Source organism: Triturus cristatus, chromosome 8 (genome assembly GCF_964204655.1).
Source record: "Triturus cristatus chromosome 8, aTriCri1.1, whole genome shotgun sequence".
Lineage (NCBI taxonomy): Eukaryota > Metazoa > Chordata > Amphibia > Caudata > Salamandridae > Triturus > Triturus cristatus.
This window is the reverse complement of record NC_140591.1, coordinates 531248650-531273851: the sequence shown is the minus strand read 5'-3', so window position 1 is coordinate 531273851 and position 25202 is coordinate 531248650.

Here is a 25202-nt window from a genome sequence, read left to right as displayed (position 1 = left end):
AACATCATTGAGCACACCCCAAATGCTATATAATTTGGCTCACATAAAAACTTCCAAATCACTAAAGGGGATATATTTCAATGCAAGCTCCATTCCAAAACATACCATGGAAATATGGAGCCTTATGGATATGGAGTCACCAGATATCTGTTTTATAACAGAATCCTGGCTGCATGAACACTCCTCCACAGATGTGGTAGTTGCCTACCCCAATATAACATAACCAGGGTGGATAGGAAGGGCAGAAGAGGAGGAAGCTTACTTATTTCTACAACCTATGGTATGACCATTACCACTCTAGAATCTACGAGTACCGATCAATTAGAAATATGTATTTTTAGAATAGACAGTCTATCTCAGGTCACCTGGAGAGGAGCTCTGGTATATAGACCGCCTGGCTCGAAAAATGATTTCACATACAAGCTGTTAGAGAAAATTGCTCCACATGTGTTAGCCACTGACCTTTTCCTCTTAATAGGAGACTTGAATTACCATGCAGGGATTCTATCTGACCCAGATACTAGTCAGCTCATTACCAATATGAGCACTCTGGGACTTGTCTAAATGGTGCGGGCCACACGCTCGATCTAATATTTACAAACTTTGCGGGCATTACGGTGGAACCTCCCTCTTCGCTATTATGGTCAGACCATGATCTACTGAAATTTACCATCCCAGCCCATATTACTAAAACCGAGCTCAAGAACGAACTAAAATGGTGAAGGTCATGGCGGAAAGTTACTCCCATCTCCTTCTCAACTCATTTTAATCCTCCGCCTAAATGTCAGGCAGATAACATTGATATGGCAGCAATTTCCCTTGAGGGAGCTATAACATCTTCACTAAATAAAGTTGCCCCCTTACTAAAGTCAAATTTAAACCCAGAATCGCACGCTGGTTCACAGAGCAACTGAAGACAGTAAAGCTCTCCTGCAGGATGGCTGAACGGAAATGGAGAAAAAAACAAAAGTCCGACTGACCGGGAAAAATATAGAAGTATCCACAGTAGCTATCTGGAGAGCATCAGACAAGCTAAAAAATTGTTTCTCCTAAATCAGATTGAAAAGGCAGCAAACTCCAATAAGGAGGTTTATAAAATCTTAAAAGAATTCCTGTCGCCCCCAGCCCAGTCATCCTTTTCTATTTCACAGAACAGGGCGGACCCCCTTTCCAAATTTTTGGATGACAAAATCAATGTAATTCATAGCTCCTTTTCGCCCCAAGAAGACATAAACATCCTAGGAAATCATTCCATCGTTTCCACGGGTTCTCCTCCCATTCTAGAAGAATTCTCTTTGTGTAATTCAGAAGATGTGGCCAGAGTTATGCAAAAAATCTAATCCGGATCACCTGTAGATCCTATACCACCGCGTTTCCTCCCAACTATTGCACCAGTGCTTTTTGATCACCTCACCAACCTATTTAATAGCTCACTGTCACAATCTGTTGTCCCAAAGATATGGAAGGCCGCTAGAGTCAGGCCCATCCTAAAAAAATCCACCGCAGACCCTAAACTTCTCACTAACTATCGTCCAATCTCGCTTCTCCCTTATTTTGGGAAAATGCTTGAATCATTGGTCAACCAACAGCTCGTCACTCATCTGGAGAGCCATGGTTCACTGGACTCATCACAGTCTGGTTTCAGGGCCGCCCATAGTACTGAAACAGCATTGGTAGAGGTCACAAATAACATCAGGCTAGCACTGGACAGAGAACAACCATCTATTCTCGTCCTGCTAGATCTATCTGCTGCTTTCGACACCATCTCCTACAGCATTTTAGACCTAAGGCTCTGGGAGATTGGTGTCTATGGAAGGCCCAAAAATGGCTCAGGAGCTATCTAACGGATCGAGTCACCGCTGTTCAGATTGGTGACATTGTCTCATGCAATAGGCCAGTTAGGATGGGAGTGCCACAGGGCTCTATTTTTAGCCCGTCGCTCTTTAATCTATACGTGACTCCGCTGGCCAAGGTGATCAGATCCTATGGCTTTGATGTAGTGTCATATGCTGATGATATTCAGGTTCTGATCACCCTTGGCCCAGATTCAACAGATATGAAATTTTGTTTTAAAGATTGCATGATCCATATAGATAGGTGGATGAATTTGAATCACCTACAACTAAACAGAGGAAAAACTGAAATAGTTCTCTTTGGCAAAGCACATGAACACTGGTCAAGTGACTGGTGGCCTCAGACCCTTGGCCCTTGCCGAGTGCCAAGACAATCAGTTCGGAACGTAGGTATTCATATAGACAACCAATTGTCAATGAGAGATCAGGTTAATTACCTAATTGGCTCCTGTTTTGACATCGTGCGAAATGTGCGCAGTTTTTAAATGGCTCCCGATGGAAGCCAGGAAGCCATTAGTCCAAGGTCTGATTATCAACCGTATGGACTATGGAAACGCTTTGTTGTCTTCAATAAATGAAGATCTTCTTACTAGGCTCCAAGTCCTGCAGAACACTGCTGCCAGGCTAGTGCTGAATCTTCTGACGGGATCCCCTTCGGCACCCAACTTGAGGCTTCTTCATTGGCTTCTTGTTAGGAAGCGGACTTGTTTTAAGATTCTCTCCCTAACGCATCAGAACATGTACGGCAATGGTCCCGATTACTGAAATAAGAAACTCAGTTGGTACCGGCTATGCAGGGCTCTAAGATCCAGCAACAAATCCCTTCTAACACCCCTCAAAATCCGTGCCATAAGAAAGGGAGGGAGATCTTTTTCATTTCTCGCACCCACTCTTTGGAATAAACTGCCTCTACACTTACGTATTGTCTCTGATCATAATCGTTTTCGCAGGGATCTAAAAACATGGCTGTTTGACAACTAACTGACTCTTGTCCAAACCAACTCCTGACTATTCCCCAAGCGCCATTAAACTTTTGGGTGATATGTGCGCTAAACAAATATTCCTGATTTGATTTGATTTGATTTCACCATCCTACCCTTAATGTGGAACGCCCAGAATACTTTATGGAGGAAAAGATGGCTGAGCCCATTGCAGCCCTGTTGACTTGTGAATAGGCCCGGGCGGAATATTTGTTTCCACCTGCGAAATTTGAAATGCTGGTGGGAAAATTCAATCACTGCATGGTGGAATGGTTTTCCGTTTGAACAACAGGAATAATGTGAAAATGGGAGCTGGTGACTGTGAGCAAGATTTGACATCCATTTGGCATCCTCTAGTGAAATTTCCAGTCACTAGGAGGACCGCCTCTAGATTTTCTAAAGGTTGCAAGTGGTTATGGTTAGCAGGCAGCTTCCTGAGTCTATTTTCTACTCGAGCAGCAGCAAATCAACTTATAAATAGCGTGTTATCATTTGCTAAGATTTTTCAGCATGAAATGCGCTACCTCCACTGAATCACAGTGCAAGCAGTGAGACATGCCTTTTACTCCTGTTGGCAAAACTCAGTGGAATCTGATAAAGTTTTATGTAACTTTGAGGATTTACTGCAGAATGAAATTCCACCCAGGCCTACTTGCAAGTTCCCTGGTGAGGATGGATGCCCTAGCATATTTTAGTAGACAGGTTGTCCCCTTCTGGTGCCGCCCTTGACTTAGGCATTTAAGGAAGCTAATGCAACAGGTTCCCTAGGAACCTTCTCAAATAAGGCCTAAAGACCCTTCTTTATTTTCAAAAAACCTTAGATTGTGAAAGTTTTTGCCCCATTTCGCTGATCAACGTTGATCTGAAAATAATGGGCAAGATATTTGCAATCCTGCTTTGCAAGTTGATGCTGAAGCTCATCCATAAACCTCAGATGTGCTTTGTTCCAGGCTGCTGCTCTCAGAATCATCTTCAAACGTTGGTGCATGTACTCTTGCACTTGAGAAACGATGTTGAAGATAAGCTAGCCCTCTTGCTTGACATCAAGAAGGGATTCGAGCATATTGAATGGTCATAACTGTTTCAAGGTATTGTTAATGTGGGCCAAGGTGATGACTTTATAATGAAGGTCAGACTCCCTTATGTGTTGCCCACAGAGAACATCATTTATGGGTCTTTTTATCACGCACCTTCCATACACACCATGGTACATTGAATGGCTACCCCCATTCCTGTTCCTCTTCCTTTTAGTTCTTGACTGCCTATCCATGGCATTACAACTTTCCCTGGTAGTAGAGGGCACAGGGGTGGGGGTAGTGAGGTAAAGTCATTGTTGTATGTTGATGATAACCATCTCCTTTTATCTAACCCAGAATCCTGAATTTCAGCAGCGATGTCTGTCATAAATAACTTCTTGCAGGGCCCAGATATAAAAGTAACTGGGTGAAATGTGAGCCACTCCCATTGTGTAGGGTTACCGCTAGAATGTGTGTGTAAGCAGATAACATGTGATGGGTCTCCAAGGGTCTTACCCACTTGGACATTCGTATTAACACTCTGCCTCCTTATGTTAGTCGAAAAGTTGAAGCAAGATTTCATTAGGTGGACACCCATAAACATTAAGGGGTGGATGCAAAGACTGCGTTTCCCCCCACTCTAATCACGTACCTGGGATGCTGCCTTTATAGGTTCCCAGTAATCGCCTAAAGGATATTGAAGCAGACCTAAGATCATACGTGTAGACCTGCCACAGACCAAAGCTTTGGGCATCATGGTAGTGACCTGGCATCACTGCATGGGTCCTTTGTCTACTGTACATGACTTCCTTTAGTTGGGCCTTCCATCTCTCAAATCTCGCTTAATTTGCATGAACCAAGGCAGACTCCACTGTCAGTACAAACTGAACACCAAATAATGGGGTGTCTCAACATCTTTCTCCCGGCATATTTATTTTCTTCGCATCATCCCATGGCAGAGAAACCGTTCTTCCTGCAACTTTAATTTTATGGAGCATGGCACACAAACTTCTGGGTATGTCTCAATTTCTTCATAACAGAGCACTGTTATGGTTTAACAATGCACTGCGAATAGCCAATAAACCCTTCTACTGGGCATCGTGGTTTAATAAAGGGGTGAGACACAGCTATATCAAGATAGCCTTTTTAATCCTTCATGTGCTCCAAGAAGAAGTCAGTCTCTGGGCTACAGACTACTGGAAATATCGGCAACTCACTCACTACCTTAGGGCGGCACTGGGCTTCTCACCCGGGACATTTCCAATGTCTCCTATTAACCAATATCTGGGACTTGGGGCTTTAGGGGGTATTAGTGAAGTTTCTGCATTCAGGTCAGTACCTTACCACAATCATATTACACTGGCAGGCACTTGTGGGAAAAGACTTCTGACCCGAAGAGTGATCAAACCTGCTTTTAGATCATGACGGAGTCTTTTGAGAATCCAGACAGAAATCCCTCTATTTTAAGAACCTCCGCAACTGGCACTGGATATGACGGGTTGCGACAGGTGCAACTTCTGCCACTTGATCAGTGCTGGAACTGTGGGGCTGAAAACTGATATCTATATCACATTCTTTGGGCATGATCTGCACTCCAGTCCTATTAGTCTGTGGTATGGTCCAGCACTCAGCGATATACCCAATAACATTCACACCTTCATCCCATCTTGCCCTCCTACATAACAAAACTGCCATCCCTGACTTGAATTCTCACAACCACCACTGAGTGGACACCTTATTGGCAGTGGACAAAGTATGTATCCTCCACCACTGGTGTCAATCCACCAATCCTTTGGTACTGTAGTAGCACATAGAACCTCATGGGGTGGCACTGCATGAATACACAAATTACAAACTGGAAGTTTATGAAACGGAGTTGGTCACGCTTCTCTTATCCTTTCAGGAAGACACCCTTCCTTCCTAATACCTTAGCATCCCCCCAACCTTACCTTTGTTGTTGATAGCCTGTTTCTCACTTTACATAACATCTCCTAAATTTTCGCTGTGGGCCTGCAGAGACCTACCCTCCTCGGGTGCTATGCTACATCAACCTTACCCGCTGCTGTGGGCAATCTCTTCTGAGGAGGCTGACATGAAGTACTATTATATCATTGTAATATAATAAGTAAATTCTCTCCAAGGGCTTGTAAAGTGATGATAGCCACATATTTCAAATTCAGACATGCAATGTGAGTCTGGAGATCCCCTTCCCTACCTCGTGCGTCCTAAACCCACCTTCCCCACACCCTTACTTCTTTATGGTTATTTTTGAGGCATTGGGCCCCTGGGTACGTTGTTGAAGCTACTTGTCCGGCTGGACCATAGTTGATCATGCTGCTTTGGTTTTAATCTCAATTGTTTCCTGCACCATTATCCATTGTTGTTGTATGGCAGATAACAAAACTAAATAAAGAAATGCTACAAAAAAGATGCAGCTGATAAGGAGATAACATTGGGCTGTGGGATCCAACTATTGCTTTTTTCAAGAGACATGCCTCTTACTGATTATGAATATGACACAAAACCTTCCCAGAACAGTTTAGGGGCCCAGCCAGTGCTAACACGGCAATTTTGACCCCAGTGGATGGTCTGCCAGCCTGATACAGGGATAATATTCATGACCTCTGCCACCTTCAACTCATGGAAGACCCTCTGCCCTAGTTTGAGATCTCTTCCAGGCTGTCCTAGAAGCCTCTTTTATAGGACTGAAGGTTTACAAGGTGGGTGCATGTGCCCACTTGTCAAACGTTTCTGTTCAGAGAAAGAAAGAGCTTGTTTTTCCCTGATCAAAATTAAAAGGACCTGATGCATCATGACTATTCTCCATGTTCTGGTCCCAATTGTGTATTTTCCCTGGCCATAAAGCATGGTGTAAATGAACAAGGAACATGAGTAGTGGTAGTCCCACCATCATTAGGGCATGAGGGCTGTTACTGTGACCTCATGGTCTGTTGGCAAAAGGTGTGCCAGGTTAGAGGTTTGTCACTATTGGAAACAAAGGAGGAACCAACAATGTAAAGCTGGTGCTTTTTATAATGCTAAATAGAGCTGGGGGACCTCAGGTTTCATGGGGCAGGAGCTCTGCCAATTTACAGCAGTGCTCGTGCTCTGCCAAACTCTAAATAAAGACTCACGTCAGCCCACATTGCTATACTCTATACATATAAACTGTTGAGCGCTAAAATGAAAGTGCATAGGTACACAGGTAAAAGTTTGTAATGGTGCAGTGTTTTTAACACAGGACTTCTTGGGGGTGGGGGGAGTGTGCTTCAGAACCTGGTTGGACAAGACCACGGAGAAAAATGTTGTGTAGAGACCTTAATCTGACTGTGGAACTTAAGATGACTTTCGGGAGCCTCGGTGTAGAAGTATGGCAAAAGGTCTGAAATGACAATTTGGTGATATGGGCTGAATGAGTTGCATTTCCTACACCCAAAAACAAGATTACAGATTGTATTCCCTTTTTGGCAATACATATTTTTGTATTGATTAAATGTTTGCAACCCGGTTGCCTAATATGCTCCCCTGCTGAAATCTAACAGGGGAAATGTTCACAGTATTTATCGGGTGATGCAGATTTTGGTATGTAGAACACCAAAATCTGAATGTTATTCCCCAAAAAAATCATAATAGGTGCTATTTAATGGACCTAATATATAACGTATCCCATGGTATCGTTATTTATCAGGTGTGATAAATAGCACTCCAGCTCAAAATTTAGCTGTAAGGCTACCAAAATAAACGTTGGTTCCCATGCTGATGATTGTAAATGAATTCCACATTTGAATCTCATGCATATGACTTTCATCCAAGGAAGTGTTCATTTTGGGTAGAAAAGCCAAACCATAATGGTAAATATATTCTATTTTAAAGAAAATGACTACATCGGGAGTACTTTTCTCACCTGCTGAAAATTGTTTAAAGTGCAGGAACTGAATATCTTAGGCTAAGACACAGCACAAGAGGGGCGGTTCACAAAGGACTTTAAGAGCACTCCACAAGCTTTGGGCAAAACTTGAACAGTCAAGAAACTACTTTATGTAAATCAAACTTATTATGAACGAGGTGACAAGGCAGATACACTCTTGGCCCGCAAGTTACGTATGTTAGCAACATATATTCACATCAAGGAGGTCAGGTATGCTGAGGGCCAGTTGCACCAAGAGACGCTGGTGATTCTTGCTATTTTTTTGGCAATCCCACTCCATTCATGCTCAGGACCTAGATGGGCAACTCCAAGATGAATATCTGCTTGACTGTGCACCCCCAAATAAAGGGGCTGAATTGCGCTTGCTAGAGATGGGCATTATGCCAGATGATGTCTGGGCAACAATTAAGAACCTCCCATCCTGGACGGCCCTGAGTCTCGATGGGTCCCCGGCCACCTTTTACGAGTCTCATGCTTCCCTAATGTTAGGGACCCTCACAAAGTTTTTCAACTCTTATTTAATGTCTAGAGTAGTGGCAGACACAATGCTAGGGTCCCACCTTATTCTTCTATTGAACCCTGACAAGCCTCCAAGCCTTTGCTCATACTATAGGACAATTGTTTTATTGAATAACGATATAATACTCTTTGCGTAGATACTTGGGGATTGGCTCCAGCATATCCAGCATACCCTTAATGCTCCTCAGCAATCAGGCTTCATCCGGTATTGGAAGGCACATGACAGCAGGAGACGGGCGGTGGTGCTCATGGAGGTGCAAGAGCGTCATCATCAACCAATGACCCTTCTCTCGTCGGATGCCGAGAAGGCATTTAACAGAATAGATTGGGCATACCTGTTGAGGGTACGAAGAAGGCCCTCTGAGGCCCAAAATGTAAACTTTTACCCAGGCAAACTACTAAATGCCATCCACCAAGCTTAAAATTAATGGAGCCTTCACGACAGACATCCGTTTAATGAGGGGCATGAGACGCGGCTGTTCCTTGTCCTCTCATATTTTTGCCTTGACCATGAAAACATTGGTGGCCAAGATCTAGAATAATCCTGCAATTCACGGCATGATGATGGTGGCAAAAGCACAAACTAGTCCTCTTTGCTGAAGATATACTGCGCTTTGTCACCGATTCTGAAACCACATTTCTGGCACAGATGGGGGAGCTAGACTGCTTTGCACAGGTATTGAGCTTTAAAATCAACGAATCCAAATCCCAGGGCCTAGGATAGTGGACCGACAGGGCACCCTTGGTGACCCCATCCAACACAGCGGTTTTACATGGGCTGCATTGCCCATCCCATATATGGGTGTCCACCGTAGAGCTCACACAAGTGCCCTTTATGTTCACAACATCTCTCGATTGCTCACGTCCTTATTCAAGTATCTCTATAGGTGGGACAAATTGCAAATATCCTAGTTGGGTCAGCTCAACAGCCTTAAAATGAATTTCATATCGACTCCTATATATCATGCAAACATCCCTTCTTGCAATCCCCAAACCAACAAAATCCTTGATACATAGCAAAATGCTTATTTTTGTATGGGAGATAGATCCTTCGAGAGTGGTGAAATCTTCCCAAATTCTACTCTTCTGCTGTGGGGGGGCTGGGTTTCTCAGACATAACAATGTATATGCTGGTGGCTTAGCTGTGCCCTTTCCTTGATTGAAACCATAACCCGTAGGTGCAGGTAGAACAAGCCTTCTTGCCGGTCCCGCTCTGCAAGCTATTGTGGCTTCCGACTGGGGCCTGCGCAGACTCTCCTCCCCCCTACCATTGATGGGCAAACTCTTGCCTCATTACCAAACTGTATGAAGAAAACATGCATTTCAAGTATATCCATTTCGGTGACGAGACACAATATAGAGTTGTAAATATCGACTTGCACAAATATCAAGTTAAAAATATTGTGGCATGGGGCATGGTCTCACGCCGCGAGAAGATGGCGGCTTGGTTTTGAGGTCCGCTCGAACGCGGAGATATCCTGGTTGCTGCAGCCTGTTGTTTGACCCCTGGAGGCTTTTTGAGGATGGTTTTGGAGCGCTGAAGGGTCGGTGCGCTGACTGTGGTCGTTCCGACCCTGGATTCTGCATTCCTGGATCCGGTAGCAGTGGCGGTGTTTTCTCCTCAGTGGAATGCGAGCGGCGGCCGCCATTTTGTGCCAGCCGCTCGTAGATTGCTTCATGCTGCGAGGTAACCCGGCGTTTCATGATATGAACGCGCGGCAACGTTTTTATTTTATTTTTATTTAATGCCTCATGCTATATTTGAACAAGGGATAATTGTTGCCTACTACCATGCCTCGCAACAGATGCTGAATATGTTCTTCTCTTCCTCACCTCGTGTTCAAGTCGCAGCATGTACTCTTTAATTTAAATACGGAGATACGTCAGAGGTGTTGCCAGTTGCATTCTTTTCTCCTTTCTCTGGCTCTCTGTTTCATATTCAGCATGTGCCTGTTTTAATCTTTTTGATCTATTTCTGTCGCACTTCCTAGCCTCTTGGTGATTTGACATTTTTATTAATTTGTGAAGTTGTTTTGCTCACGAGTGTCTATTATTACCAGAGTGCTGACGGGAGGTGGCGCTCTTCACCGCACATGCTATATTATTTGGCTTTTTTCTTTTTTTTGGTCCCTGGAGACTTGTTGAGGAGTTTGGTGTTTTCATCAGGCATATGGGCAGGCGGAATTCCTTATTGAGAATCACTTCTCGACCGTCTTATCATTTCAAGATGGCTAATGAAGCTTCAATTGCGGCTAGAGCATTATCATCTGGTACCAAACCCAAGAGAGCCAAGAATGACCCTCCCTCACCCATACTATCCTCTCAAAATCCTGTTCTGGATACTATCTTGGATGAAGTAAGGGGTCTTAAATCTTTCATGGCCACTACTAATGAGAAGCTCCAACTAATTGAGGATAGATGGATTACTATGGAAGCTAAGGTGTTCGATATGGAGCAACGTATCAGTGATGTTCAGGATATTTCTACTAAAATTCCAATTTTGGAACAGGAAATCCAACGTCTTAAGCTTCACACTGAGGACCTTGAAAATCGTAATTGACGCAACAACCTGCGCCTCTATGTTCTACCAGAAAATCTGGAGGGTCCTGATTTGCTTCTCTTCCTGAAGAAATTCCTGACTGAGCTCTTAGGCATTTCCCCTGAACCTGCATTAAATATTCAACGTGCTCATAGACCTGGACGTTTTCAAACTAATGCTTCTAAACCTAGAGGTATTATCATGTTGTTTTTGGAATTTACTGATTTAATGCGAGTCCTTTCAGCTGCCAAAACAAAACGTCACCTTACTTGGTCGGGGCACAACATCTTTATTTCACAAGACTTACCTAATGCTACCAACGCAAGAAGGAAGGAATTTCTGGCGCTTCGTCCTCAAATGAGACAGTTGAATATTCGTTATTTCATCCTCTATCCATGTTTGTGTAAAATCAAACATGAAGGCTCCACTTGTTCTTTTGATGACCCTCTTAAACTGAAATCGTTTCTTCAAAACCTACCTTCACTCTCTGCAACTGGCTCTTCCTCTCCTCCTTAATGTCCTCACATCTTTTTGCTCTCTCTTTTAGTATGGCTGTTTCTCAGTTTTCTATTTTTACCTTTTTCTCAGTCGTTCCGTCTCTTGTCGGTGCTGTTACGCCCCGTGCATCTGTTATTGTTGTTTTCTTTTAGATCTGGATATCTTTCCTTGATCTATCTTCTTTTGCTCCTTTTTCTATTCTCTCTTTCTTTTTTTGCCTTCTTGTTTTTTTCTCTTATATGTTCTTGTACTCATTTGATAATGTGCTGTTTACTGCAAATGTCCTTTGGAACTGTGTATTGTTTTATTGTATACTTTTTTTATTTTGATTAGTTTTGGTGTTTCTCTCTTTTTAGCTGTATCCCTGAAGTGTACCATCTCCTTACGTATCTTACCCCTCCGCTTCTCCATTATGTGTAACTTTGTCACGTGGAATGTTCGTGGTCTTGGAAACCCCGTCAAAAGACAGAAGGTACTTTCTCATTTATCCAAATTAAATTCTCAAATATCTTTCATTCAAGAAACACATTGTACTGAAGCGGAATCACTTAAGTTAAAAAGACAATGGGTAGGTCAAGTTGTTTACTCTCCTGCTTCTAGTAAAAAAGGGGGTGTTGCTATATTGTTTCATAAGTCTTTGTCTGTACAAATTGTATCTACGCAAAATGATGCTGATGGACGATGGGTGATGGCCTGGGTTGTTGTGCAAGGCAAGGATTTGGTCTTATTGAATATTTATGGTCCGGTTAAACCAGACCCCAAATTTTGGCATAACATTAAGGTTCTACTTTCCTCCTTCGACTGTCCTAATATTATTATTGCTGGTGATTTTAACCAATGGATTGACCCCTTCTCTGATAGTCAATCTAAGTCCAAGTTTCATCCAGACAAATCCCACAAAGCTTTTCAATCGGCCATTACCTCTCATCCTTTATTGGATGTTTGGAAGACCTGTAACCCGGACTCTCTTGAGTTTACGTTTTTCTCCAATGTTCACCATACACGGTCCAGGATTGATTATATTCTAGTCAGTAAATCCCTACTCCATCTATTCAATCCTCGGAGATTGGGTCAATTTTCATCTCTGATTATGCACCAGTCCTTACTGTTTTGGATCTTTCGTTAAATTCCCCTAAATTTAGTCGCTGGAAGCGTAATAATGTTTTATTATCGGATCTACTTTCATTACAGAAGCTACCTCTTTTATTAAAGAGTTTTTCATGTTTAATAATCCCATAGCAACCTCTGTTTCCCCTTTGGGGCATTTACTATTTCTTATGTATCTAAGAAGAAGAAAATTGCTCGGAGTAAATATTCAGCTTTACTACAACAGCTTAAATTACTGGAGCATAATTACTTCACTTCCAAATCACCCTCGACACTTCATGAGCTAATTAAGGCCAAATCTGAACTTAACAAACTTGCGACAGTTGAAGCTTGTAATATTCTCCTTAAAATTAAATCTAAATATCATGGTGGCCAAAATAAAGCCGGTAAGATGTTAGCCAACTATTTAAAAATCAAATCTGAACGTAAAAATATTGGTCCCATCTTAAATGAATCCACTAAACACTTTGTGTCCTCAGATGACGACATTGCTAATATCTTTCATGATTATTATGAGGCCCTTTACTCTGATGATACGAATCCTTCTACTCAAAATTTTGATATTTTTTTTTCAGGCCTTCCCTCTCCCCATCCTTACCCAGTGAATTTGATTCATTGGAGGTTGCGGTTACTTCCCAAGAGATTACTACTGCCCTCAAATCCTTCAAAAAACCAAAAGCTCCAGGGCCGGATGGCTTTTCGGTTGAATTTTATTCTACCTTTGCATCGATTTTTGTTCCCAAGCTTCTGATACTGTTTAATTCCTTTATTGATGATGCTAAGGCCTCTGGCTCATTCATGGATGCTTTAATAATTCTTATTCCCAAACCTGACAAAGATCATTCCCTGTGTAAAAACTATCGCCCTATTTCATCAATTAACTATGGCTGTAAGATATTTGCAAAGATTCTTGCTATTCATCTTGAAGCTCTTCTTCCGTTATTGGTTAAGACTGATCAAGTTTGATTTATTAAGGGTAGATTAGCGGCAGATAATGCTCGCATGTTTGCAAATATTATCTCTCATGCAAAAAAATTCAAATCTCCTCTTGCAGCGCTGTCCCTAGATGCCGAAAAGGCTTTTGACTGTATTAATTGGCAATTTATGTTTAGAACCCTCCAATGGTTTGGTTTTGGCCCGACTTTTATTTCCTATATTAAATTATTATATTCCTGTCCACGGGCCAGTATTTTTGTAAATAATCACTTTTCAAAAAAAAAATCTTTGTCTCGTGGCACGCGTCAGGGTTGTCCTCTTTCCCCTTTGTTATTTGTTCTTTGCCTCGAACCCTTCCTTGAGCGTATTCGGGTTAATACTCATATATCTGGCTTTACCCATAACTCTTTAGAAACTAAATTATCAGCATATGCCGATGATATATTGGTATATATGTCTAATCCTCTTACTTCCCTTCCCCCCTTCTTGGATGAGGTTCGGTTATACTCCAGCATTTCTGGTTATAAGTTAAACCTCTCTAAGACAGATATTTTACCCCTGAACTCGTTATGTTATCAATATGTGTTTAATGATACTAATTTTGCATGGTGCCCCACAAAACTTAAATACTTAGGCATTTGGTTCTCTGCTTCTCTACCTGCCACAATTAGATATACATTTGCTGCATTAATTACTAAAATTCAATCTTTGCTTCTTACTTGGACCCCACTTTATCTTTCTTGGTGGGGTAGGTTAGATACTATTAAAATGATGATTGTACCTCATGTCCTTTATACATTGTCTATGTTACCTATTCGCATTCCCATTTCATATTTTCACAAATTAATTCCATTTGTGTAAAATGTTTATGGAATAAGAAGCACCCACGTATTGCTCTTACAAAACTTAAACGACCTAAGTCTGAAAGTGGAGTACGTTTTCCCGATTTTAAGGCCTATCACTCAGCCTTTCTAATCAAACAATCCTTTGCTTTATCCTTTGATTTTGTTGATACCCCTATACCTAGATGGATTGTTTTTGAGCGTTCCTCTCTAAAGGATTTTTCATTTCAGAATGTGATGTATATGTCTAATTGTACTTTCATCTCTAATAACCCTATTATAAAATATTCCCAAAATTTATTGTAGAATACATTCACTAAGGGTCTAACTCCATTTCAATGCTTTTTATCTTCTACTATCTGGAATAATACATTTCTCAAATACAAGGGTAAATCATTCTATTACAAACATTGGAAGGAGAAGGGTATTATTTGTGTGCATCAATTAATCCTTCAAAACTCTGTTATTCTCTTCCATGATTTGCAAACACGTTTTCAATTACCTGATACCTCTCTTAACGAATATCTTTTAATTTCAGCTGCTTTACAATTACAGTTAGTTTCTTTTAACCTTCCTGCTATCCTACCATCCCTTACTCCCCCAACACCTTTATACAGTCTATTCTCTGTGCATAAACCTAAAGCAGCTCTTGTTTATAAACTACTGTTGTTGCATATAACTGAGAGACCTAAATCTCCTATTGAACTTGGGTGGGAAATAGATTTATCCCTTTCATTCTCTATCTCTGTCTGGGATAAATTATGGTCTAAGTTATTTAACATTTCTGCTGCTGCCCGTATAACTCAATCTTTGTATTGTATTTACAATAGAGTTGTTATTACTCCTGTTTGCATATCCAAGTTCTCCCCTTCCTCATCTCCACTATGCTGGTCTTGTTCTAAGCATACCGGCACTTTGAGACATCTACTTTATGATTGTTCCAATGTTTTGATTTTTTGGGAGTCAGTTTGGTCAACTTGCATGAATATTTTTAATTGTAATCTGAGTTTATCATTTCATAATGTTTTTTTAGGTTCCTCATCACCTGATTTGGATAACTCCACTTCTATTTCTTTATTGTTTGATCTTTTTATTGCATTGGCATTCAAAGTCATTTTATCTGCTTGGAAAGACAATTCGAAAATATCTTCATTAATGTGATGGAATTTTATTTGTGATGAACATCGGATTGCCAATGTCTCTTCTTCTGTCCTTTCTCAAAAAATTAAATCTGATCTTCTCTGGTTACCTTTTACATCTTATCTTTCTTCACATGCTCCTCTGCCCTAATTTGGTAGTTTTATTATTATCTTATGTGGTCTTAGGACATTTTCTATTCATCGATTTATGTTCTTTATTCCTTTGGTCTTTACCCTCCTTTTATTTTTCTTTCCCTTTCTCTCTAGTTCTTTTTCTTTTCTTTCTCCTTTCCCTGTTTGATCATTTATGGGATTTTTTTTTTATATATTAATTGACTTTTTATAATTTGTAAATACGATTTTGATTTTGTGAATGATTGTATTCTTCTTGTATTTTTGTGTTTGTTTCTCTTGAAAACTCAATAAAATTCTTAAACAAAAAAAAAAATATATTGTGGCATGGAAATATTGTCATGTGGAAAATGTTGGTTCTGTAGGCTACAGAATTACTTCTAGGTTTACTGAATAATGATCAATAATAACAAGCAATAATAAACAAGCATTTCAGTAGTAGTCAACGACAAGCGAAGAGAAAAAAAGGCAAACACCATGAATCAAAAAACAACAAAAAGACATAAACATTCCAAAATTAAATCAATCAAAGTCTGTATTTAAGGGTACAGCCATATAATGACATTAACAGGCTGTCAAAGTTCATGAACATATCATTTGTTCCAACGGCGCAAGTGATATGGTGAAAAAGGTGCGAACGAAGTGATAAATGTGAACAAAATATATACAGTACTGTACAAAATACTGAAATTGATCATTCAAAGGACATCCAACCCATGGTACATAAAGCTCTGCGCCGCTTGGGATTTTGAATTTCCATTTCATGCGGGGAGAGAAAGTAGGGTCAGGATTGTCATGAGGGCGGAATCACAGATTGATCCCTGTACCACAATAATATCCAGCAGAAAGGCATTTTCTGGCTATACCGCTACATCTTAAATCTCACGCCCTCTAAGAAGCATGCATATGTGGTGCTATGAGAGAGGGAAATGACTATTGAAATTTACAAAGAGAGTTGGGGGTCTATTTGGTAGAGGGCTTCTGCCTACATTATAAGGAAAATACCTATAATATATTAACACGCTGGTACCTCACTCCCATGCGTGTCCACAGGATGTTTAGGGGTTCAGAGCTGTGTTGGAAGGGTTGCGGGACAGGGGTACCTTTTTACTTACACACATGGTGGTCATGCCCGTGGATTGAAGCTTTTGAGGAAAAAGTTCTCCTCATGATACTCTCCATCACTAATGTCTCCTTGCTTCATGAGTCATGACCCATTATTGGCTCTCTGGGAGACTCAGGAGAACACAGACTTTACCCCACAATGACCCCTCAAGGGAACCTATTCTAGCACCTTCTTTTAGCCGCATGTCTGTGTGTGGTTCAGATGTGGAAATGGCACAGGGACCCTTGCTTAATAGATGGTGGAGAAGATATGGTCATTCTATGCAATGGAAAAACTTATAGCAAATGTTCACAAAAGAGCTGCAAAATTGTACAATATCTTGAGCCCCTCTATCACATATGTGAAGAGACAGCAAAGCACATATGGGATACACATGCCAATGTCTAAATCTTTGTGGGCTTTGGGGTGTGTGAGATGCTCTCCTCTGAGGTGGAGAGCCGGTCACCCATTCAGTGCAATTGGGCAAGATGCCATTATGCTACTTTATGCAACATGCAGCGACTGATTGCAGGGTTCTCTTATTGGCTTGAACACGGATTGCACTATGTTATAACTACTTGTATGTACTAAACTGTGTTTTTCTGTATTGTCAATTGCTGTATGCTATCATTATAAACAATGATACCAAAGTGTGTGCCTATAATTCCCCTAAAATACCCAAATAATGTTGTTAAAGATAACATGCATACACTGGATAAAAATATGGACTTAGGGGACCATTATGCAATGTAGTCAATGTATCCAAAAAGATATTCAAGTGCCAAATGTTTCCCTGCAAAGCAATTATATGACCAAACACCGTTTCGATTCATTATTGCATCCAACAATGTCTCATAATCTTTAGGAACATTACAAACCTAGAAAAAAATCAAAAACAAAACCATTTGGGACAGCTTGAAGCTTCTATATGCTTAGTCATAATTCAAAAGTGACAAGTGGAGTGGCTACCTACTTTGATTTTAGCCACTGCACTTGATCAATCATCATACATCTAGCCATGATTATCCATCAAAGCTGAAATGGCTTTATCCTTTTACTGTTCAGATCATATCTCTCAACATTTTGGGGTTAAACACCATAGGGCATATTTACTAACATTACACGCAACTCGACAAAGCAATGAAACTTACTGCTTTGCTTGAAAGTGAAAGAGCAGACATGCTCACTATTTACAAAGATATGGAGCAGTTCTGCTCTCCCCTTCTGCCAGTATACTGTGTCCTGCCCAGTAGGCCTGGGAGGAGGTTTTAATTCCATTGGCGGTGGAATTTTAGTAATTCAACATTACTGTTATAACAAGGAGTTACTTGATTAATTAAATTCTGCTGATTCGCTGGAGGAATTCAATTATGCAGTGGTTTCTAAAGTTTAGACACCACTGCACACTTCTTGGCACCCTTGAATACTCTGCAGGAAGACCTTTTAATTTTAACCATTGAAGAGTATTGTAAGGGTGCTGAGTGATATATGCAGTGGTTTCTAAACTTTAGAAACCAGTGCATATCCCACTAGCCCGTGCCCTTCATACTCTACAGTGATTAAAAATTGTAATCACTGCAGAATATGTAAGGGTCAGGCGTCGAGTGATATGGAGCGGTTTTAAAAGTTTAAAAACCACTACATACCACTCGTTATGCCTGGCTGAGCTATTTTCATGCAGCAAGATGCACTCTTGCATGTTTTTTTGGACACAATGGTGCATTTGGTACTATGAAAAAAGTGCCAAATGCCCACTTCACCCCACCGCTGAATTCCGCGGAATCTTGCATAACTTGAATGTAATTCCATGTGATTCCGCGGAATGAAACTCCTTCAATTCTGCCCAACCCTACTGCCTAGTGCCACCACAGGCACCCTTGCACTATAATGCAAGGCTGCCGGCGTTATGGCCAGGATTGTTTTTGTGCAGGAAGGCATAACATTCAGAGAATGGAGCAGGAGCTATCCTTAAAGTCAGGCCAACCGGTGATGCACCTTGGGCATATCAGTGAACAGGTAGGTCCTGGTCTCTTGTCAGTTCTCAAAGCACTTTTTGATCGAACACGTCCCAAGTTTTGTTTTTTGGCTTTTTCGGCAGCTTTAGTCCCACTTCCAAGGGTCCAGGACTGGGTGGACACCACTTGGAGGGCAGGATTCACTTGAGGCAGTGGCCAGGTGCAGGGTTCAATATGTTGGAGCTTTTTTATGTTCCTATAACTCAGAACAGAAGGCCTGCCAAGTAGCCCTCTGAGTCACTGCTGTAGTCCTCGAATCAAGTAGCAAAGAAGGTCTCAAACTGCAGAGAAGCCCTCTGAGGGTACAAGGCAGGCATCAAGCAGCAGGGCAGTCCTCTAAAGTACAAAGTAGTTCTCAAGCAGCATAACAGTCTTCTGAACTACAAGGAAGGCCTTCTGGGGGTCCTCTGCAGTTCCAGGAGTGTACTGAAGAGTGGGTCTAGGGGGCCTATTTTCACACCTGGTGCCAGCTTTGAAGTGAAAGAAACGTCCAGAGTTCTTCTCCCATAGATGGTTCTGGAATTTCTTTCTTCCCGGCCTAAGCTCTATAGGGTCGGTGACAATAGGCTAGTCTGAAATTCATTGTGAGTGTGTTGAGGCAGCTGCTTTGAAATGTCACTGGAGCAGGGAACAGCTCTGTCTCGCACATCCTGGCAGGATGACCTATCCTGCCCCCTCTGTCACTGTCTGGGAGGAATACACAAAGGCCAACTGCCATGCTAATCACAGTCATATAACACAGGACACAGACTGCAGGCACCACATGATTATGACAAGAAAATGCCAACTTTCTAAAAGTTGCATTTCCAAATTGTGACCTAAAACCCGACTTAACCATTAAAAAGGATTTTAAATGACACTTCTTTTGAGACCAAACCGGATATTTCTACCTGGCTCAAAGAAAAGTTATAACTTATTAACTGCAATAAGGTAACCAAATGTTATCCTATGGGACAGGTAGGCCTCACCAAAAAATAAATTTATGGATTTAGAACTTTTTCAATACCAGCACACATAAAATTTAAAAATACATGCCCAACTTTTTAAATGCAACGTACCCTGCCCTATGAGCTAGGGCCTGGCCTAGGTGTACATATTATATTAAATAAGGAAGTTTAGACCTGGCAAATGTTTTTTTTTTCTAGGTCAAATTGGTAGTTTAGAACTGCCAAGAGGCTGCAATGGCAGCCCTGAGACATGTTTTAAAGGGCTACTTAAGTGGGTGGCACAATGAATGCTGCGCACTCACTGGTAGCATTTGATTTACAGGACCTGGGTTCATGTTGTATCACTTTATTGGGGACTTATACGTAAATTAAATGTGTAAATTGGGTGTAAGCCAATTTTTACATGTTTATGGGAGTGAGCACAAGTACTTTAGGACTGGTTAGGTGTGGTAGATTGCAGAGTCCTAATGCCAACAAAAACTAATTTCAGCGAAAAGGAGGAGAGAAAGTAAAATGTTTTGGGCAATAACACCGTAAGGGCTCTCTCGTTTTACAGTTTTCTAGTTCTCTCTGTGTTATCATTCTTTTGTGTGGTGTAAAAATAATCCTCCGTAACCTATTATCACAATGTAGAATTGGTCTAGTCATGTACCACCCTTTAAAATCACAAGTTTATGAACGAACATTGGACCTTCCTGAAATCCTCATTCAACATCAAGATTCTTGGTGAGCATGTGACACTTGTTTAAAGATGCAGTTCCTGAAGACTCTTTTACAACACCTTTCTGAGCTCTACACCACACCTTATGGCCCATTCCAGGTAGCCCACACAATAGCAGCAATTTCCTAATGTAGGTTTGAATCTAATCAATAAAACATGAATTGTTCCTAATACTCCTCTATTTGTTTTAATTGGCTGAGTCATATTCATAAGCCTATGTATGTGAGTGTATGCTTCCACATAGGATTAGCTTTGGCACATGCATCCTTACAAGGCATTCTTAAGCTTGAACTAGTATGGTCAATTTCGATAATGTGCCTAGTAAACATGTATAATGCATAATATGCATTCAATGAGGGTCGCGCATATAGGGTTAAAGAAGAGACGACTACCAATATTTTCCCAGTTAGGGACCGAATAGGGCCTAAAAATGTGGTCAGTCTGAGAAGGGCTCAAATAATCTGCAATTTATAGCAACATAGGGCCCTTATTATACTATGACTGGGCATGTTAATACATGTGGAGCTAGGGCATGTCAGAAAACACTTAGGGGTCGATTAGGATGGTGGGCGGACCTGAGTCCGCCCGCCATCATTGCGGTTTTGGGACCGGCTGCCAGACATGCGGTGGTCCCGCACAGTGAATCAGGATGCGACTGCCACCCTGGCGGTCGCATTCCGCAGTTTAACATTGCGGCGGATGCTGCTTACAGCAGCACCTGCAGCAATGCCAAACTGCCATGTTGTGTATTTCTATGCACAACGTGGCAGGCACGGCGCACTGCCTGCCACCTTGTGCATGGAAATGGAGGGGGGTACCATGGGTACCCCCAAGTGCACCCCCCACTCCCCCGGGGGCCCGCAACGGGCCCTCAAAGCAAATCCCCACCAAAAGCCACACATCCAAATATGGATGGCGGTGCCTTCTAGGCACCGCCACCACATTGTGGCTCAAGTCCGCCCGGCTGGCAATCAGAATGATTGCAGACCGGTGGAAAAGTGGCGGACGCACCTTGCGTCCGCCACGATACCCCCTGCCATTATAGTATGGCGGGGGTAAATCAGGTTATGATGGCGGGCGGATCGCCACTGCCGGGCCATCGGTGGTGATCCTCCCGCCATCGTAATCAGCCCCTTAGCTGGAAAGAGAACAGCAACACTTTGACAAGTCTGCTCTTATTACCAAGCAGTCATACTCTGGGCCACATTCTGCAGTGGTGGTTAACACGTTTAAAAATGCCTGGATATGGCATGAGGTGAGGAGTAATCAAGTTCAGGCATGTTTGAGTTTCAGAACACCAGGTTACACATGACACCTCACACATCCAACATGTGGACCTACCCCCTAAATGGGGACTGAACAAGTCATGCCTGAATGAGCATTAAAACCAAATATTGCCCTGGCCTCTCTAGAGACACCAGTGATGCGCACCATCACCCCCCCCCACATCCTCCCGAGTTACGTTCCCAGTTTGGTTATGAATATGGATTACCCCTTCACATTACCACTTACAGACAAGCAAGGTCTAACAACTGTCTTGAGGGACTGGGTGTCACAGTAGCCCTTTCGACCTCACATACAAACATGGTTCCAATATACCATACATAAGCAGAGCGGCACACCCCCCGCCGCAGTGGACAAGCAATCATTACCAGTTGAAATGTTGATACCACATGAAGGTGATTGAAAAATTTACCTGATTGCTGTACACCATGTATGATGACGTAAAAATCCATTAAAAGTTTTTCGAAAAAAAGCACAGCATCATTTAGATCAGATGTGGGTTTTTAAATCATTTTAATCCTGAAAATGTACAGATTTACATATGTCTGACTTTTTAAAAATATCTTCTTTAAGTGGCAAGTGATGTGACGTTTTTTCTATTCTCACAATTATGTGGCCCATTTAATCTGTAATACATAAATGTGTGCATTAAATTAATGTTTAAATCATTATAATGACGTTAAGTTATATGAGTCAGATAGGCTTGATCACCTAAATAAGATTATGATTTACACTTATTAAGATTCATATAGAAAATTTTAGCAAGTTTTATTTGGTTTAGCATACACAGATCTGGTAAAAAAAAAATACTTTAATATGTAGGTATGTTTTTTAAATAGTGGGATCAGTCTAGAAATATTTACTAAAAATTTAGATTGTAGTTAAAGTTAGTAAACGTTAGTAAACTATAAAAGTGCAGTTCAGGTGGAAGAGAGCATCAATGCACCTTCGAAATGTGTACTCTCTCTTTTACTTCTTTATCACCCATAACACTAGCGACATGTAGAGCACCTCTGCTGCCACTTCTCTGTTATCCTTGTCACTGAGGACAAATGCTGCACCTCATATGTGGATGTGACATCCTGCGGAATTCTCAGGGTGTAAGGGGCATCCCATAGCTGAGATACCCGCCAGTCATTTGCATCTCCCAGTGTCTAGCAATCAGACATCATTGGGATCCTCCATGAACATTGAGCATGCAACAGGGCCTGTAGCTGCCTGCCACTGTGATCAGGTATGCACAATTATCCTTGACCTTTTCCAACACCAGCCTAGAACTGAAGAGGGTCCAATTGTCCAAATTAATTGGACAATTGTCTCAACCTAACCCTCCAGACCCTGAAGGAGTTTAGAAGCACTGGGTCAGCATATTTCAATTTGAATTGTTTTTATTGGTTACTTATCCAACCTGTAGCTGGCATGAGGAAGGACATATAGGCAGGTGAGACCACTTGATATATTGCCTCAGCTTTGATGCATTACCCTTTGGTATTGAGTCCAATGTTTCTCCATCTCATACCGCGATGGTCCATCGGTTGACTGTATTTTCCCCTGTATCCCCGAGGACCCACTCCTCTCTCACAAAGGCTCCCACTGATGTGATAAACAACATGCTGAGACAAATGGTAAGGCAGTGCACTTCTCAGGAAGGAAATCTCTAGTCAGTTATGTGTTTCCTTGGATTGCTTTTTTGCACAATTCATCTTTTCTTAGATGAGGTAATTAATTTCAGCATGATGTTGTTAAGGTCATAGCAAAGAGACCTACCTGGTAACTAGGCACCTAAAAGAGATGATCTCAGTATGGCACGATTGGCAGCCATAGGGGAGCTATTTCTAAGCTCTGGCACTTTACCTAGAGCTTTGTATTTCACCTCAGGAAGCCCTTAGCTAAGAATTGCTGTTCTCCTGTTCCAAGCACAGTAGACATATTGGGAGTGTTGCGTTGCTTAATTCATTTTCCTGCTATATTATGCCCTAAGGTGGTGATATTGTATTGGGGACGCCAACACGGTTTTGTGTGTTGAGGATCTATTGTTGCTTCAGACCACTGCCACACTAACTTTAGTCAGAACTGTTTCCAGCTTATTTACAAAATGTGCATTATTACTCATTATCTCATCTCAGGAATAAAAGGTATACTCCCATACCATAAAGATATGGAATTTGATTACCCCCTTAATTATTTGCTAGTAGGAGGAACAGGTTCATTTCTAATGAATCAGATATTAGATAAACGCCAAAAAAACTATTTGTTTCACTAAACAAATGAGCGATACAAGGGGATGCGCTGTTCAGGCTCTGTTAGCCTGCACCACCACTTGCTCCTGTTGGTGCCTGCTGGGGTGGGACTCAGTCCCCCAGCCTGCTTTGCCTTTTAGAGGGAGAAGGAGGGGCCTCTTCCCACTCAAATATCTTGGCAGCCTCCTGCGCTGTTCAGGCTCCTGCCTGCTGTGGTGTGACTCGGTCCCCCAGCACAAATATCACAGCCGTCTCCCTCAGTGTGGGATGAGCAAGGGCGTGCCTGGGCCGTGCCCAAGCAAAGCCTGGCGCAAAGGCGGGCCCATCCACGCCCGTCATAGCCTGACAGAGGCTGGGCTGGGCATCCCCTCTTTTGCCTGAAAACTAGATGAAGGAGAGCAATAAGAAGGTGAGACAGGAGAGGGCATTATTTTACTACTGCTGATGGTCAAGTGTTTGGATTGTGACCTGCTACCTGCCCCCTGTCTGGTAGATTTTAAAAAGGAGGCTGCTGTTTGGAGCCCCTGCAGGAAGTCTGTATAACTGTGTGACTTCACTTTCCTGGATTGTGTCACGATTTTATCAGTGGTGGGAAAGTAAGAGGAACTCTTTGTGGTTTGCTGTTTGTGCCTTTTAAACCAAGGGGCTTTGTTCTCATAAACTGTTCAATAATCCATCTGTTGGTTTCTTAGAGTGGGTGGGTGGGTGGGGTTTGATTGTTCATTAAATCCCCAGGGAAAGCGCTTGCTACAGCTTCTTTTTGTAATTCCCCTTGACTCGTGCTCAGGAGACCCTGCGCTACTGAGTCCTGGAGTTTAATTCTATCCCTGTAACACAAGGAAACTTATAGCATATTACATTTTTGATTTTTCCCCTTGTTCCATAGTTTTAGTAAACTTGGACTGATTGAATGATGGGTGAACATAAGACCACGCCAGCCTCAAAACCTACAGGCACCACCTTGGATGGTTTTCTCCAGAAAGCAGTGGGGGTTACTACGAAGGAAATTGAGCAAGCAGAATACAGACTTTCATTAGTCCGCGCAGGTGATTTATCCACACCAACTCTTCTAGACTCCAAAAGAGATCCTAACACAGATTCTTTGGGGACGGAGTTGATAGGAGAACCGCAGTGCCACTCTCGCCTGTTGTGGTAAACAGGCGCAAGGATGATGTCCTCACAAAAGATAAGCTAAACATGTGTGACTCCAACCTTATTCTAGAGGAGAATAGTTCTCCGCAAGCAATAGGGGGAAGAACCAAAGGACCATTTACCTATGACCAAAAAACACAGACAAGACCCAGTAACAGGGGGTAGGACCAGAAGGGGCCCAGGTAAAGGGCCCACACTAGATGGGGTGGACATTTCTTTAATTAAAATCAGTAAGTTAATAAATGAGGC